General features: G+C 45.5%; 1 protein-coding gene across 3 annotated transcripts in view; it reads left to right on the top strand.

Moving 5' to 3' along the window:
* Window positions 1-18,328, top strand: part of SORCS2 (sortilin related VPS10 domain containing receptor 2) — a 1,081,958-nt gene that overhangs the window by 856,264 nt on the left and 207,366 nt on the right. The window lies entirely within an intron of this gene.

The raw sequence follows: 18,328 nt of genomic DNA, 5'->3' as shown, positions 1-18,328 counted from the left end.
TATCCTTTGGGGAATTTCTCTGAGGCAAGATAGTTTTTCTGTTTCTTTCTCTAGGGGTATTTATTCCTCCGGCTGTGACGAGGTGTCTAGGGAGTGTCAGGAACATCCCACGGCTACTTCTAGTTGCGTTGTTAAGTTCAGGGTCCGCGGTCAGTACAGGTACCACCTTCTCCAGGGTACGTCTCATGCTGCTCCTAGGCCACCAGATCATAACAGTACAACTGGCCCACAATGAGTTAATTGCTTCTCAAAAGAAGGGAAGGAAAGTGCTGAGCCATTTTTTTTTCTGTAGTCTGTGGTGTTTTTTTTCCCTCTTTACCTCTGGGTGACTCAGGAGTTTGGCGCTGACATGGATGTTCAGGGATTGACCTCTCGTGTGGATCAGCTTGCTGCTAGAGTACAGGGTATTTCCGATTATTTCGTTCAGACTCCGGTTTTAGAGCCTAGAATTCCAACTCCTGATTTGTTTTTTGGGGACAGGTCCAAATTTTTGAGCTTTAAAAATAACTGTAAGCTGTTTTTTGCTCTGAAACCACGTTCCTCTGGTGATCCCATACAGCAGGTTAAAATTGTCATTTCTCTGCTGCGTGGCGATCCTCAGGATTGGGCATTTTCCCTGGAATCTGGGAATCCGGCTTTGCTTAATGTAGACACCTTTTTTCAGGCGCTAGGGTTATTGTATGATGAACCTAATTCAGTGGATCATGCTGAGAAGACCTTGTTGGCCCTGTGTCAGGGTCAAGAAGCGGCAGAATCTTATTGCCAGAAATTTAGAAAATGGTCTGTGCTGACTAAATGGAATGAGGATGCCTTGGCGGCAATTTTCAGAAAGGGTCTTTCTGAGTCCGTTAAAGATGTTATGGTGGGGTTCCCCATGCCTGCTGGTCTGAGTGATTCTATGTCTCTGGCCATTCAGATTGATCGGCGCTTGCGCGAGCGCAGAGTTGTGCACACTATGGCGTTGTCCTCCGAGCGGAGTACTGAGCCTATGCAGTGTGATAGGATTTTGTCTAGAGCTGAACGACAAGGATTCAGACGTCAGAATAGGTTGTGTTTTTACTGCGGCGATTCTGCTCATGTTATTTCTGATTGCCCTAAGCGTACAAAGAGAATAGCTAGTTCCGTTACCATCAGTACTGTACAACCTAAATTTCTGTTATCTGTGACCCTGATCTGCTCATTATCGTCATTTTCTGTCATGGCATTTGTGGATTCAGGCGCCGCTTTGAACTTAATGGACTTAGAATTTGACAAACATTGTGGTTTCACTTTGCAGCCTTTGCAGAACCCTATTCCTTTGAGGGGTATTGATGCTACACCGTTGGCTAAAAATAAACTTCAGTTTTGGACACAGCTGACCATGTGCATGGCGCCAGCCCATCAGGAAGGTTGTCGCTTTCTGGTGTTGCAGAATTTGCATGATGCTATTGTGCTGGGTTTCCCATGGTTACAGGTACATAATCCGGTGTTAGATTGGAAATCTATGTCTGTGACTAGTTGGGGTTGTCAGGGGGTTCATGGTGACATTCCTTTGATGTCAATTTCCTCTTCCCCTTCTTCTGAAATTCCTGAGTTTTTGTCAGATTTCCAGGATGTATTCGATGAGCCCAAGTCCAGTTCCTTTCCACCGCATAGGGACTGTGATTGTGCTATTGACTTGGTTCCAGGCTGTAAGTTCCCTAAAGGCCGACTTTTCAACCTGTCTGTGCCAGAACATGCTGCCATGCGGAGTTATGTTAAGGAGTCTTTGAAGAAGGGGCATATTCGGCCATCTTCACCTTTGGGAGCAGGTTTTTTTTTTGTTGCTAAGAAGGATGGCTCCTTGAGACCCTGTATTGATTATCGCCTCTTGAATAAGATCACGGTCAAATTCCAATACCCTTTGCCTTTGCTTTCTGATTTGTTTGCTAGGATTAAGGGGGCTAGTTGGTTTACTAAGATTGACCTTCGAGGGGCATATAATCTTGTTCGTATTAAGCAGGGTGACGAATGGAAAACTGCGTTTAATACACCCGAAGGCCATTTTGAATACCTTGTGATGCCATTCGGGCTCTCTAATGCTCCATCTGTGTTTTAGTCCTTCATGCATGATATCTTTCGGAGTTATCTTGATAAATTCATGATTGTATATTTGGATGATATTTTGATTTTTTCCGATGATTGGGAATCTCATGTGAAACAGGTCAGGATGGTATTTCAGATCCTTCGTGATAATGCTTTATTTGTGAAGGGGTCTAAGTGCCTCTTTGGAGTGCAGAAGGTTTCTTTTTTGGGCTTCATTTTTTCTCCATCATCTATAGAAATGGATCCAGTTAAGGTTCAGGCCATTCATGATTGGATTCAGCCCACATCCGTGAAGAGCCTTCAGAAATTTTTGGGCTTTGCTAATTTTTATCGCCGTTTCATTGCCAACTTCTACAGTGTGGTTAAACCCCTGACCGATTTGACGAAGAAAGGCGCTGATGTGACGAATTGGTCCTCTGCGGCGGTTTCTGCCTTTCAGGAGCTTAAACGCCGATTTACTTCTGCTTCTGTGTTACGTCAGCCGGATGTTTCTCTTCCATTTCAGGTCGAAGTTGACCCTTCTGAGATTGGGGCAGGGGCCGTTTTGTCTCAGAGGAATTCTCATGGTTCCTTGATGAAACCGTGTGCCTTTTTTTCTCGAAAGTTTTCGCCTGCAGAAGGCAATTATGATGTCGGCAATCGTGAGTTGTTGGCTATGAAGTGGGCATTTGAGGAGTGGCGACATTGGGTTGAGGGGGCCAAGCACCGTATTGTGGTCTTGACCGATCATAAGAATCTGATTTACCTCGAGTCTGCCAAGCGGCTGAATCCTAGACAGGCTTGATGGTCCCTGTTTTTCTCTCGTTTTGATTTTGTGGTCTCGTATCTTTCGGGTTCTAAGAATGTTAAGGCAGATGCCCTCTCTAGGAGCTTTTTGCCTGATTCTCCTGCGGTCCTTGAGCCGGTCGGTATTCTGAAGGAAGGGGTGATTCTTTCTGCCATCTCCCCTGATTTACGACAGGCTCGTCAGGAATTTCAGGCTGATAAACCTGACCGCTGTCCAGTGGGGAAACTGTTTGTTCCTGATAGATGGACTAGTAAAGTGATTTCTGAGGTTCATTGTTCTGTGTTGGCTGGCCATCCTGGGATTTTTGGTTACCAGAGAACTGGTTGGTAGGTCCTTTTGGTGGCCTTCTTTGTCACGGGATGTGCGTTCTTTTGTGCAGTCCTGTGGGACTTGTGCGCAGGCTAAGCCTTGCTGTTCCCGCGCTAGTGGGTTGCTTTTGCCTTTTCCGGTCCCTGAGAGGCCTTGGACGCATATTTCTATGGATTTTATTTCAGATCTTCCGGTTTCCCAGAGGATGTCGGTCATCTGGGTGGTTTGTGACCGGTTTTCTAAGATGGTTCATTTGGTACCTTTGCCTAAATTGCCTTCCTCTCCTGATTTGGTTCCGTTGTTTTTTCAGCATGTGGTTCGTTTGCATGGTATTCCGGAGAATATTGTGTCCGACAGAGGTTCCCAGTTTGTCTCTAGGTTTTGGTGGGCCTTTTGTGCTAGGCTGGGCATTGATTTGTCTTTTTCTTCCGCATTTCATCCTCAGACAAATGGCCAAACCGAGCGAACTAATCAGACATTGGAAACTTATTTAAGATGCTTTGTGTCTGCTGATCAGGATGATTGGGTGGCTTTCTTGCCATTGGCCGAGTTTGCCCTTAATAATCGGGCTAGTTCTGCTACCTTGGTTTCGCCCTTCTTTTGCAATTCTGGTTTTCATCCTCGTTTTTCTTCAGGGCAGGTTGAGCCTTCTGATTGTCCTGGGGTGGATTCTGTGGTTGACAGGTTGCAGCAAATTTGGGCTCATGTGGTGGACAATTTGGTGTTGTCTCAGGAGGTGGCGTGTTGGTTCCCGGCTTCGGGTTGGGGATTTGGTCTGGTTGTCTTCCCGTCATGTTCCTATGAAGGTTTCTTCCCCTAAGTTCAAGCCTCGGTTTATTGGCCCTTATAGGATTTCTGAGATTATTAATCCTGTGTCTTTTCGTTTGGCCCTTCCAGCCTCTTTTTCCATCCATAATGTTTTTCATAGATCTTTGTTGCGGAAATATGTGGTGCACGTTGTCCCCTCTGTTGATCCTCCTGCCCCGGTGTTGATTGATGGGGAGTTGGAGTATGTGGTTGAGAAGATTTTGGATTCTCATTTTTCGAGGCGGAGGCTTCAGTATCTTGTCAAATGGAAGGGTTATGGCCAGGAGGATAATTCTTGGGTTGTTGCCTCCGATGTTCATGCTGACGATTTTGTTCGTGCCTTTCATTTGGCTCGTCCTGATCGGCCTGGGGGCTCTGGTGAGGTTTCAGTGACCCCTCCTCAAGGGGGGGGGGTACTGTTGTGAATTCTGCTCTTGGGCTCTCTCCGGTGGTTATAAGTGGTAGCGCTGCTGTCTTCAATCACAGCATTTCATCAGGTGGGTCCACTTAATGCATTTCTCTGGGCTATTTAGTTTTGTTCCACCCTTTAGTCAGTGCCAGTTGTCCATTGTTCCTGGAGGATTCACCTCTCTGCTTGGTCTCTCCTGCTTGGCAGTTCATTTCTACAAAGATAAGTCTGGCTTTGTTTTTGCAGTCCACATGCTGTGGGCTTTATAGTTAGTGCATTTTTATATTTTGTCTTGTCAAGCTTGGTCTGTATAAGGACTTATTCATCCAAGCTGGTATCTCTGGAGATGCAGATATACCCTCTATATCTTTAGTTAGATGTGGAGATTTTGTATTTTCTGTGGTGGATATTTTCTAGTATTTTGATACTGACCGCATACTACTCTGTCCTATCTTTTCTATCTAGCTAGAATGGCCTCCTTTGCTAAATCCTGATTTCAGTCTGTGTATATTAATTCCCTCTCCTCTCACCGTCAATATTTGTGGGGGGCTGTCTATCCTTTGGGGAATTTCTCTGAGGCAAGATAGTTTTTCTGTTTCTTTCTCTAGGGGTATTTAGTCCTCCGGCTGTGACGAGGTGTCTAGGGAGTGTCAGGAACATCCCACGGCTACTTCTAGTTGCGGTGTTAAGTTCAGGGTCCGTGGTCAGTACAGGTACCACCTTCTCCAGGGTACGTCTCATGCTGCTCCTAGGCCACCAGACCATAACAGTCGTGGCTCCTCGCTGGTGGCGGCCGCACACTGACACAGGCTCCGGAGCTGACGGCATAGTTCCTCCACTTCCGCCCTGAGGATCTCCTGGTCCACGCAGCCTGGTAAGGGTTCACTCGGCTCCCATTGGCTGGGACTGGTGCGGGTTTTCTCCCCCTCTTCCGGGTGACCTCCGCTCCCCATGTTGCCAGCCAGGTTCTGCCTCGTGGCGTCCAGTGATCCTTGCTCCTCCTTCCTCCACCATCCCAGACTAGGAGGCGGACCTTTCTTGTCGATGGACATATCTCTCGGACATAGTAGTATCTGTGAGGGGCTGGCTCTACTTTCGCGCCGTTTTTCCAAGTTACTCCCACAACGACTCGCCCCATTCCTCCTGCACGCCACATGATGCTGTAATGGCGGCAGTTTTGGCGGAAATTTTGGTGGCAAATGGCAATACACACAGTCTTTGCAATAAATCACAGTTCCAATACAGTCCTGACACAGTTCTTAGGCGCACATGACCCGATTTTCAGGCTTAAGTAGATCCTGTTTGTGACGCCAAGATTTGGAGCGCCCCCACGTTAAGGGCAATGGGGTACTTGGTACCGGGTCCTTCGGTTCGGTGTATGTCACGGTGGCCCAACCCGGTCCGTGGCCCTTTGAGGGGCGCCCAATTAAAGGTGTAGTTTGTACGGTGTTCGTGACGCCACCTGTGGTACTCGGTCAGGGTGACCGACGCTGCTTAGGGGTCCGCAGGGGTGATGGAATGGCAGCTAGATGGTATACCTTCCCACAGGTGAAGTATGTGCCCAGGGCTTCCCAGGTGTGTAGGTGGTGATGGTGGACGATGTAAGGCGCAGTGAATAACGAGGACACAAAGGTTGCAGTCTCTTTACCTTTACTGAAGGCTTCAGCATCCACAGTCCAGAGCACTGATCACAGGGCAGGCACAGTCCGAAGGCACATCCAGAGTTCCCTTATCCAGGTGGAAATCAGTAGCCTTCCTACTAGCGCCTGTGTGTTGTAGTACCTCCCTGCTGAGCACCACGGGATAGTCCTCACAACTCTCGTAATTGTTCTTGATGTTATTTCTTCCTCTCTGTCCCCCAGATGGTATGGATAGGACAACCCGTATGATTGGGATAGCCTGGGGCTTGTTTGTAGGGACACTAGAAACGCCCCGACCCCCACAATTTGCCACCGTGTCTTCTTAGGTATTCAGGTCGGGCAGCCAACTTGGAATTGACTGTCCTGCCGGTCTCTGAAGTAAAGCGTGAGTCTATTACTCCCTCGGTGTTCCTACGTAATACGTGCCTCAGAAGGAGGCTGCCGATCCCAGGGCAGAACTCCTCCCTGTTTTATCTCCTTGTGCTGTGACTTCGTTTCTCACTCTCCACAATACAATTCCTTTCTTGTCCTTTCTTAGGAGACTGCCGCACGTGGGGCAGGCGCAGCTCCGTGACTTTCTCTCGTGCTAGACCTCTGTCAGGATCCCACCCCTGACAGGGATCCTCTGTCTGCAGCTCAGATGTTCCTCCTTTTCCCCCTGTCTGCCTGGCAGGCGTTGCCTGGGCAAAGCCCAGCCAGCGTCTGACTCACTTTCTATCCAAACCACCAGTTTTACCCTTCTGTGAGGAGTGCCCTACTAGATAGGAGCATGGCTCCCCCTGGTGGATTGGAGTGTGAACAGTGTTGTGATGCCGTGATACCTGGAAAGATGAACTCCTTTAGTGCCATCAGACGTAATACCACTTCTCCTGATGGAAGAATGACATTACTGCAGCAACCTGGACTCTGGAGCGCTACACTAGTACTGTAAAACGAAGCGCATTTTCAGCAAGCAAGTATGCAGCAGAAAATCCACAGTTTTTTTGTACTGGGGGACGTAGCCTTGGCTCCTTTTATCCCACTTTTTCGTTTTTGCTTTCATCAAACACAAAATAAATAAATTTTGGCTACTTGTACCAAATTGGTGAAGATCCAGATGACCACCAGGAAAGGCGGCTTGTGTTCCACACTTGAATTAATAAGTTGCTGCATTTATATGCTGCCACATAATTAAATCTCTAGGGGACCGTCAGAGATTACAAAATGGATTGCTCAGATACATCTTGGACAGTCCCATGGAAATTGAATAGAGCGGCAGCAATCATGGGCCGCTATTTGAACAGGAATCACAACTTTTCCATTCTGGTGCGGGTCCCAGCTTTAGGTTCTCCATTCAACATGCACCCACCTCATATAAGTGCATGTAAATGAGAAATATCTTTACTGATGGATATATATATTATGGGGTCAGGCACCTATGGTGTTAATGATTATACATTAATAGCATTACATTGTATAAAAAAATCAATAGGCATGTCTTCTGCCGAACTGGAGAACGTAATGGATTCTTCCAAGGTTACAATGACCCTCACTTCTAACTTGCCAGTTTTAATCAGAAATGGCTTCTGTTAGAAAATCAAAATCCTCGCCTCCTGAAATCTATCAGTGCACCATCTCCATTATTGCAAAACTATGGTCTTAACAAGCACCATAATTGGCTAAAAGGGGTCTACATAGAATCAGCCACAAGACAGACTACTCCTGGGGCTTCCGGTGTTACCAGTGTTCTAGTTACAGTCCAAGCCACTAAATTAATTTGTTTATATATATGGTATATATACTGTCAAAAGTTTGGACACACTTGTTGATGCAGTGATTTTCCTTTTTCTATTCGGAATGTCCACGTTGTAGATTCAGACTGAAGGCAGCAGAACCATTAGGGAACCCATATGGAACCAAGGAATACATAACACGTGTGAAACAAACCACAATGTGTTAAACCTTAGATTCCTCAAAGAACCCCCCTTGCTTTTACTCTGATGACAGATTTACTCTCACTTGGCTTTCTCTCAAGCAGCTTCATCAGGCCGTCACCTGGAATGGCTTCCAACTGTAGAAATTATTCCCACTATTTCAGAGCACTTGATGGCTGCTTTGCCTTCACTCTGCAGTTCAATTCTTCCCAAACTATCTCAATTGCGTTGAGGTCAGGTGCTTGTGGAGGCCATGTCATCTGACACAGGCTCCATCCCTCTTCTCATTGGTCACACATCCATTATATTACCTGCACATGTGTTTTGGGTTGTTGCCCTGCTGCAAAATAAATGTTTGATCCACTAAGTGCAAACTAGATGAGATGGCTTGTCGTTGGAGAATGTTGTGGTAGCCATGCTGTGTGTTTCTTGTATTTCTAATAAGTGACTAAGGCTGCTTTCACACATCAGTTTTTTACCTTCAGTTGCAATCCGTCGAATTTTGAAAAAAATGGATCCGTCGCAGATTGAGAAAAACTGATGCAACGGATCCGTTTTTTCGCCAGATCTGACTAGCTAATCGGCTAATTGTATTCTAAAAAAATCGGAGCATGCTCAGTTTAAAAAAACGGAATCCGTTGCCGGATTCCATCATTTGACGGATCTGGCGCCATTGTCTTCCATTCTAGTTAACGCTGTCTGTTTTTTTCACGGACACAAAAAACGTTACTATGTCCGTTTTTTACGGCCGCCTGACCAACAATTTTAGACGGATCCGGCAAACGACGGATGAAACGTGAGGCCATCCATAGCAATCCGCCGCTAATACAAATCTATGAGAAAAAAAATGGATCCGGCAGCAACTTTTGCCAGATCCATTTTTTTCAAAATTCGCTGGATTGTGACTGACAGCAAAAAGCTGATGTGTGAAAGGGGCCTAACAGTGTCACCAGTAAAGTCCCAAAGAGCATCTCCCCCTCATGCTTCACGGTGGGCACCACACATGTCAAAGCCATCCAATCACCTTTTATGCTCTTCACAAAAGACATGACATGGTTGATACCAAAAGTCTCAAATTTTGACTCATCAGACCACAGGACATATTACCTTTTATCTAACATCACATTTTTTTGTTGCTTGGCTTAAACATCTCTTTTCTTCTTGTTTGTGGACCTCAGTAGTGACTTTGCAGCAATTGGACCATGAAGGCAGCTTCTCACAATCTCCTCGGGACTGTTAATATTGAGATATGTCTGCTACTTGATGTCTGTGCTTCATTTTTGAGGGCTGTTAGCTGAGGAGCTGTCAATTTGTTGCTTCTGAGGCTGGTTTCTCTGATGAACTTATCCTCTGCAGCAGAGTTAATTCTTGGTCATCCTTTACTAGGGCAGTCCTCATTAGAGCCAGTTTCATCATAGCAATTGATGGTGACTGCACTTGAGAATACCTTCAAGGCGCTAGTAATTTTCCAGATTGCATCATTCTTTGACATGAAGGTCAGTCAATGTAAATTCTCTTTACTCAGTTCAGTGGTTCTTGTCATATTATGGCTTAGAATAATTGAGGAATAGGGTTCCAACACTGTTCTGCAAAACACCTGATGGTTATAAACACTTTCTGAAGACAGTGATTCCACAAATAAACTCTTGAAGAGCACGATTGCTCATTACTCGAGTTTGCCTAGGGTGCTCGAGTATCACGGGTGACTGAGTGACATGTTCGTGTCCCTGTGGCAATATGTTTCGTGGTTGCTAGACATCTACAAAACGTGGGATTGCCCGTGTTTGTTAGGCAATCTCCGCATTTTTTGTGGCTGTCAAACAACTACTAAACATACAGCCGCACAGACTTGAGCATGTCACTCGAGCACCTGTGTTACTCGGTGCATACCCGAGCACCCTAGGCAAACTCGAATAGCGAGCACTTGCGCTCATCACTAGAAGCTATTCCAGGTGACAACCTGATGAAGCTGCTTGAGAGAATGCCAAGGGGCAGTAAATCTGTCATCAGAGTAATGCTGTGTAGTGCATTATGAATGAAGAAATAAATTAATAATTATAATTCAACTGCAACGGGACAGATGCCAGCTACACCATATCACTGATCACTCACACTGAGTCTGGCACTGCTGCAGGCTCCTCTCCTATCTCTGTCTCTCCCTATTAATTAAACTTCTATATTATTTGCAGACTACTACTCTTATTTGTTTCTGTTTCAATGCTGCAGTTTATACAACACAGTATTGTCTGGAATATTTGTCAAATCTTTTGGGGATTTTTCTTCTTGTCTCCATTGTTGAGCGGTTAGCTTTGATGTCCTCTCACTATTTTAAAATTGCTGCTGCATTCTCTGCCTCAGCTTTTATTAGTGCTCTGGCTCTGATAGTCCCTCCTACTTGGCTGCACTATATAGTGTGATGTGATAGCAAGCAAGGTATTATGAGGAAGCACCTGGTTTTACACCTGAAGTCATGTCAGCCTTCTGTGGCTAATGAAATCTTCTGCCATGTGTAAAATGTCAGTGGCCATTATTTTGGTGACTTGATCAAATCGAAAATTCTTCACCTGTGAGTTTTAGGTTCCATACATTCACATACCAACTGTATAAATACACATAGCCACAGATATTTACATACGTACAGTACAGACCAAACGTTTGTACACACCTTCTCATTTAAAGATTTTTCTGTATTTTCGTGACTATGAAAATTGTACATTCACACTGAAGGCATCACAACTATGAATTAACACATGTGGAATTATATACAGTAAGACTGAGCTGCAGTCCCTGTTTAGTGATGATCATACTCAATTTTTTCGCTAAATTATATCATACTAGATGGTGGCCTGATTCTAACGCATCGGGTATTCTAGAATATGTAAGCGTAGTGTATAGCACAGCCCACGTAGTATATTGCACAGCCACGCACTACATTGCGCAGCCCACGCAGTACATTGCGCAGCCCACCCAGTACATTGTGCAGCCAACGCAGTACATTGCGCAGCCAACGCAGTACATTGCGCAGCCAACGCAGTACATTGCGCAGCCAACGCAGTACATTGCGCAGCCCACGTAGTACATTACGCAGCCCACGTAGTACATTGCGCAGCCCACGTAGTACATTGCGCAGCCCACGTAGTACATTGCGCAGCCCATGTAGTACATTGCGCAGCCCACGTTGTATATTGCGCAGCACACGTTGTGCATTGCACAGCCCACGTTGTACATTGCGCAGCCCACGTTGTACATTGCGCAGCCCACGTTGTACATTGCGCAGCCCACGTAGTATATTGCGCAGCCCACGTAGAATATTGCGCAGCCCACGTAGTATATTGCGCAGCCCACGTTGTATATTGCGCAGCCCACGTTGTATATTGCGCAGCCCATGTTGTATAGTCACATGGTATATTGCCCAGCCACGTAGTATATAGCACAGCCCATGTAGTATATTGCCCAGCCACGTAGTATATAGCACAGCCCATGTAGTATATTGCCCAGCCATGTAGTATATAGCACAGCCCATGTAGTATATTGCCCAGCCACGTAGTATATAGCACAGCCCATGTAGTATATTGCCCAGCCCACGTAGTATATAGCAATGTGGGCATCATATCCCTGTTAAAAAAAAGAAATAAAATAAAAAATAGTTGTATACTCACCTTCTGGAGCCCCCGGATCCAAGCGAAGCGGTTACCGACGCTGCTCGTGCGCTCCGGTCTCAAGAGTGCATTGCGGTCTCGCGAGATGATGGCGTAGCGGTCTCGCGAGACCGCTACGTCATCATCTTGCGAGATCGCAGCATGGACCGGTTACCGGAGCGTCGTGAGCGGGAAAAGCCTGTTGTCGATCCGGGGGCCGACGGACGGTGAGTATATAACGATTTTTAATTTTTTTAATTATTTTTAACATTAGATCGTTTTACTATTCATGCTGCATAATAGCAGCGATAACGGAGTGTGTTACCCGCGGCATAACGCGGTCCGTTACCGCTGCCATTAACCCTGTGTGAGGGCAGACTGGAGGGGAGTATGGACTGTGGGCACTGACTGCGGGGAGGAAGGAGCGGCCATTTTTCTGCCTGACTGTGCCCGTCGCTGATTGGTCGTGGCTGTTTTGCCACGACCAATCAGCGACTTGGAATTCCATGACAGACAGAGGCCGCAACCAATGAATTTCCATGACAGACAGACAGGCAGGAAGACAGACAGACAGACAGAAAGACGGAAGTGACCCTTAGACAATTATATAGTAGATTCTTAAAATTATACCATCAGTGTTTACAGGAAACACCCAAAGGTGTCTTTCTGTTAAGCAGAAGCTTTAGAAATGTCTTAACTGATTTCAAGAGAACTTAGAGATGTTACCTGTTACAGGAAGCCTCAGTGGTGTGACTCTACTTCAGAAATCTCTGGCGTGTATGTTTTAATTACACAAAGCATTATGTCCGAGGTATGCTCCTACTTACTAGATGCTTCAGAAGTATACCCATGCTTAACAAAATCCTAAATGGTATGCCCTGGTAATCGAAAGCCTTGTAACTTTTCCCCTGCTTATCAGAGGCTTCAGGTGTATGCATTGCTTAACAGACACTTCAGAGGTATACCCGTTTACCAGAAGGCTTAGTGGCCTGCCCTTGCTTACCAGACACTTCAGAAGTTTGCCCCTGCTTACTGGGAGCCTCAAAGGTATGCCCCTGCTTACCAGACATTTTAAAAGTATGCACCTGCTTATCAGAAACCTCAGAGGCATGTCCCTGCTTACCAGACATTTCAGAGGTACGCAGCTGCTTACTAGAAGCCTTAAAGGTATTCCCCTGCTTACCAGAAGCCTCAGAAGTATGCCCTTGCTTACCAAAAGCCTTAGAGTTTTGCACCTGCTTAGCATATCCCAGAGAGGTATGCTCCTGCTTACCAAACTCCACAGAAATATTGCCGCTGCTTACCAGAAGACTCAGAAGTATGTCCCTGCTTACTAGTCTCCACAGACGTATGACCCCATTTACCAGAAACCTCAGAAATGTGCCCCTGCTTACCAGTCTCCACAGAGGTATTCCCCTGCTTACTAGACTCCCCAGAGGTATACCCCATTTTACAAGAAGCCTCAGAATTAGACCCCTGCTTACCATACTCCACAAAGGTATGCCCCTGCTTACCAGAATCCTTAAAGGTATGCCCCCACTTACCAGTAGCTTTAGAGGTATGTCCATGCTTACCAGTAACCATAGAGGTATGCCCCTGCTTACCAGTAACCTTAGAGGTATGCCCTTGCTTGCTAGAAGCCTTAGAGGAATGCCTGTGATTACCATACTCCACAGAGGTATGCCCCAGCTTACCAGACTTCACACAGGTATTCACCTGCTTACCAGAAGCCTCAGAAGTATGTTCCTGCTTACCAGTCTTCACAGAGGAATGCCCCTGCTTTCCAAAAGCCTTAGAGGAATGCTCCTGCTTTCCATAAGCCTCAGAGATATGCCCTTGCTTACCAGAAGCCTCAGAATTAGACCTATGCTTACCAGACTCCACAGAGGTATTGCCCCTGCTTACCAGAAGCCTCAGAAGTTTGTCCCTGCTTACCAGTCTTCACAGAGGTATTGCCCCTGCTTACCAGAAGCCTCAGAAGTATGTTCCTGCTTACCAGTCTTCACAGAGGAATGCCCCTGCTTTCCAAAAGCCTTAGAGGAATGCTCCTGCTTTCCATAAGCCTCAGAGATATGCCCTTGCTTACCAGAAGCCTCAGAATTAGACCTATGCTTACCAGACTCCACAGAGGTATTGCCCCTGCTTACCAGAAGGCTCAGAAGTTTGTCCCTGCTTACCAGTCTTCACAGAGGTATTGCCCCTGCTTACCAGAAGCCTCAGAAGTATGTTCCTGCTTACCAGTCTTCACAGAGGAATGCCCCTGCTTTCCAAAAGCCTTAGAGGAATGCTCCTGCTTTCCATAAGCCTCAGAGATATGCCCTTGCTTACCAGAAGCCTCAGAATTAGACCTATGCTTACCAGACTCCACAGAGGTATTGCCCCTGCTTACCAGAAGCCTCAGAAGTTTGTCCCTGCTTACCAGTCTTCACAGAGGTATTGCCCCTGCTTACGAGAAGCCTCAGATTTATGTCCCTGCTTACCAGTCTTCACAGAGGAATGCCCCTGCTTTCCAGAAGCCACAGAGGAATCTCCTGCTTACCAGAAGCCTCAGAGATTTGCCCCTGCTTACCAGAAGCCTCAGAAGTAGACATCTGCTTACCAGACTCCACAGCAGTATGAACCCATTCATCAGCAGCCTCAGAAATGTGCTCCTGCTTTCCAGTCTCTACAGAGATATGCCCCTGTTTACCAGAAGCCTTAGAGGTATGCCCCTGCTTACCAGACGCCACAGAGGTATGCCTATGCTTACAAGAAGCCTTATAGGTATGCCCATGGTCACCAGACTCCACTTAGGTATTTTCCATGCTTACCAGACTCCACAGACATATGCCCCTGTTTACCATAAGCTTCAGAAGTAGACCCCTGCTTACCAGACTCCACAGAGGTATGACCCCATTTACCAACAGCCTATGAAGTGTACCCCTGCTTAGCAGACTCTACAGAGGTATTGCCCCTGCTTACCAGAAGCCTCAGAAGTACGTCCCTGCCTACCAGACTCCACAGAGGTATGCCCCTGTTTACCAGAAGCCTTATAGGTATGCCGCTGCTTGACAGAAGCCTTATAGGTATGCCGCTGCTTGCCAGAAGCCTTAGAGGTGTGCTCCTGCTTACCAGAAGCCTTAGAGGTATGCTCCTGCTTATCAGAAGCCTTAGAGTTATACTCCTGCTTACCAGTCTCCACATAGGTTTGCCTTTGCTACTCTACAAGTATGAAAGTGATGCTGTATTTGATCTTTCTGTAACTTTATCTGAAGACATAACTGTTCCAGTGTTCAGTACAATAAATAATCAAAAAGCCAGGCACAGCAGGATGTATTATACAATCCCTTTGCCCCATAAATCTACGCAATCTAATTAAATTCTGTGTAGTGTCCGGCCACTTCACTGTTACCTCCTGAATCTCCTGCTTATGTCAAAATAAAGAATTTAAATCAAAAGTGCTACCAGCAGCAGATAGGGGTAATTCATTTTGTTTGACATTCGTGCTGCAGTGATGAGGAGGGACAGTGATTGATGGTATAAATGGCTTCTTCCTTTATGAACTGCACATTGTCGAGATATGATGCGAGGTTGAGTGATTTATGAAAATGGAAGGTAAACATAGGTTCTGCTGCTACATGGGAATTTACAATCACGGCTACCTCTAGGAACATCAACCCTTTTTTTCCTACAACAGTTCCTGAAATTAGCTCATGAGGTGTGTGGACAGAGTTTAAATGTGGCTACATGGAGAGGCTCAAAGAAAATAACACATAAACCCATAATCATATAGTGACTATGCAGACCAGATGAATGGTTGCCGATCTTGCCAATCTTGGTGGAACTAGCCAGCCATCTAATGTGTATTTTGGTATCCTAATGTCATGATCCGGTCCGGGTTTTAGTCCTGTCTGCCCTTTTCCCGGGCTGATCTCAAGCGGTTAACTTTGCTCTGCCTCAGTCTGAGTTCAGGTTTGCTATTTAGCTCCGTTGCATCCTGCAGGCGGTGTCATTTATAGCTTCTGCCTACGGCATGAGTAGCTGGCTCTGGTTACATCCTGATTTGTCCTGCTGTGATACCTGACTGTTCCTGTGTCTGTTTATTCCCCTTCCCCATTCTGGCTCAGTGTTTTCCCTTTGTGTTTGGACTCTGGTTCTTGACTCGGCTTTGGCTCTGACCTGACTCTGTTTTTTGCTCCTGGTACTTCTGCTTCCGTCTGGTATTGACCCTCTGGTGCGTCTCTGACTCTGAGTTGATTTCCCCCTTTGTGCTATGTTACTCTCCTGGTTTTGACGCGGCATGTTTGACTACCCTGTTGCCACCTGGTGGTGGCCTCGCTGCATCGCTGCACGTCTGCTATGGCAAGTGTTGCAGTCTTTCCTGCACTCTACTGCCATCTAGTGGAGCGTGCTTCTACCTGCATAGCTACGGCATGACACCTAACTCTCGCCTGATTTCGATGAAAAGAAAGAATGAGCATATTGGATTTCAACATGCCCAATCCTTTTGTTTTAGGGGAAATAATCTGCTGGCAGCATCTTACTCCTTTCTCCAATACAAAACATATACACGCTCATCCAAATCAAGTATGCATGGGAGTAGTGGAGTCCCATTTAATAGCTGTTGACCCAAATGAGCATTCATCTAACAGCCAACTCAGGGGTATACTGTAGCCGCCATTAGGAATTAGATGGAAAGTTTCTAACCCCTTGAAACCACCCACAGAATGCAATAGATATGAAAACCAATGTATCAAATGTATGCTAATAATAAGCAGATTAAATCGGTAAATTGCATTTCTTATCATGTACTGATTCTGAATATCAGACTGTATTATACTCCACAGCTACAATCACAATTCTGCTGGTTGTTGCTGAAAATAGTAAGCAAGGTTTTCAGCAGATGCTTGAAGCCATACATTAGCTCCTGTAATAGAGAGGATGGAACCATTTTTTAACAGAATTGTAAACTATCTGGTGTAAAGACTGAACTTCCCACAATGCAATTCCCCAAACTAAAAGTAATGTAATGTATGTACACAGTGATTACACCAGCAGAATAGTGACTGCAGCTCTGGGATATAATACAGGATGTAACTCCGGATCAGTGCAGGATCAGTAATGTAATGTATGTACACAGTGACTGCACCAGCAGAATAGTGAGTGCAGCTCTGCAGTATAATACAGGATCAGTAATGTATATACACAATGACGGCACCAACAGAATAGTGAGTGCAGCTCTATAGTATAATACAGGATGTAACTCAGGATCAGTATAGGATAAGTAATGTAATGTATGTACACAGTGACTGCACCAGCAGAATAGTGAGTGCAGCTCTGGAGTATAATACAGAAGCTAACTCAGGATCAGTACAGGATCAGTAATGTAATGTATGTACACAGTGACTGCACCAGCAGAATAGTGAGTGCAGCTCTGGAGTATAATACAGCATGTAACTCAGGATCAGTACAGGATCAGTAATGTAATGTATGTACACAGTGACTGCACCAGCCGAATAGTGAGTGCAGCTCTGGAGTATAATACAACATGTAACTCAGGATCAGTACAGGATCAGTAATGTAATGTATGTACACAGTGACTGCACCAGCAGAATAGTGAGTGCAGCTCTGGAGTATAATACAGGATGTAACTCAGGATCAGTAATGTAATGTATGTACACAGTGACTGCACCAGCAGAATAGTGAGTGCAGCTCTGGAGTATAATACAGGAGGTGACTCAGGATCAGTACAGGATCAGTAATGTAATGTATGTACACAGTGACTGCACCAGCAGAATAGTGAGTGCAGCTCTGGAGTATAATACAGGATGTAACTCAGGATCAGTAATGTAATGTATGTACACAGTGACTGCACCAGCAGAATTGTGAGTGCAGCTCTGGAGTATAATACAGGATCAGTAATGTATATACACAGAGACGGCACCGACAGAATAGTGAGTGCAGCTCTAGAGTATAATATAGGATGTAAGTCAAGATCAGTATAGGATAAGTAATGTAATGTATGTACACAGTGATTGCACCAGCAGAATAGTGAATGCAGCTCTAGAGTATAATATAGGATGGAACTCAGGATAAGTAATGTAATGTATGTACACAGTGACTGCACCAGCAGAATACTGAATTCAGCTCTGGGATATAATACAGGTTGTATCTCAGGATCAGTACAGGATCAGTAATGTATTGTATGTACACAGTGATTGCACCAGCAGAATAGTAAGTGAAGCTCTAGAGTATAATACAGAAGGTAACTCAGGATCAGTAATGTAATGTATGTACACAGTGACTGTACCAGCGGAATAGTGAGTGCAGCTATAGAGTATAATACAGCATGTAACTCAGGATCAGTACAGGATCAGTAATGTAATGTGTGTACACAGTGACTGCACCAGCAGAATAGTGAGTGCAGCTCTGGAGTATAATACAGGATGTAACTCAGGATCAGTAATGTAATGTATGTACACAGTGACTGCACCAGCAGAATAGTGAGTGCAGCTCTGGAGTATAATACAGGATGTAACTCAGAATCAGTAATGTAATGTATGTACACAGTGACTGCACCAGCAGAATAGCGAGTGCAGCTCTGGGGTATAATACAGGATGTAACTCAGGATCAGTACAGGATCAGTAATGTAATGTATGTACACAGTGATTGCACTAGCAGAATAGTGAGTGCAGCTCTAGGGTATAATACAGGATGTAACTCAGGATCAGTACAGGATCAGTAATGTAATGTATGTACACAGTGATTGCACCAGCAGAAT

Source organism: Ranitomeya variabilis, chromosome 1 (assembly GCF_051348905.1).
Source record: "Ranitomeya variabilis isolate aRanVar5 chromosome 1, aRanVar5.hap1, whole genome shotgun sequence".
In the NCBI taxonomy this organism is placed as follows: Eukaryota; Metazoa; Chordata; class Amphibia; order Anura; family Dendrobatidae; genus Ranitomeya; species Ranitomeya variabilis.
The sequence above is the reverse complement of the archived record's forward strand: the minus strand, read 5'-3'. Positions and strand labels throughout refer to the sequence as shown.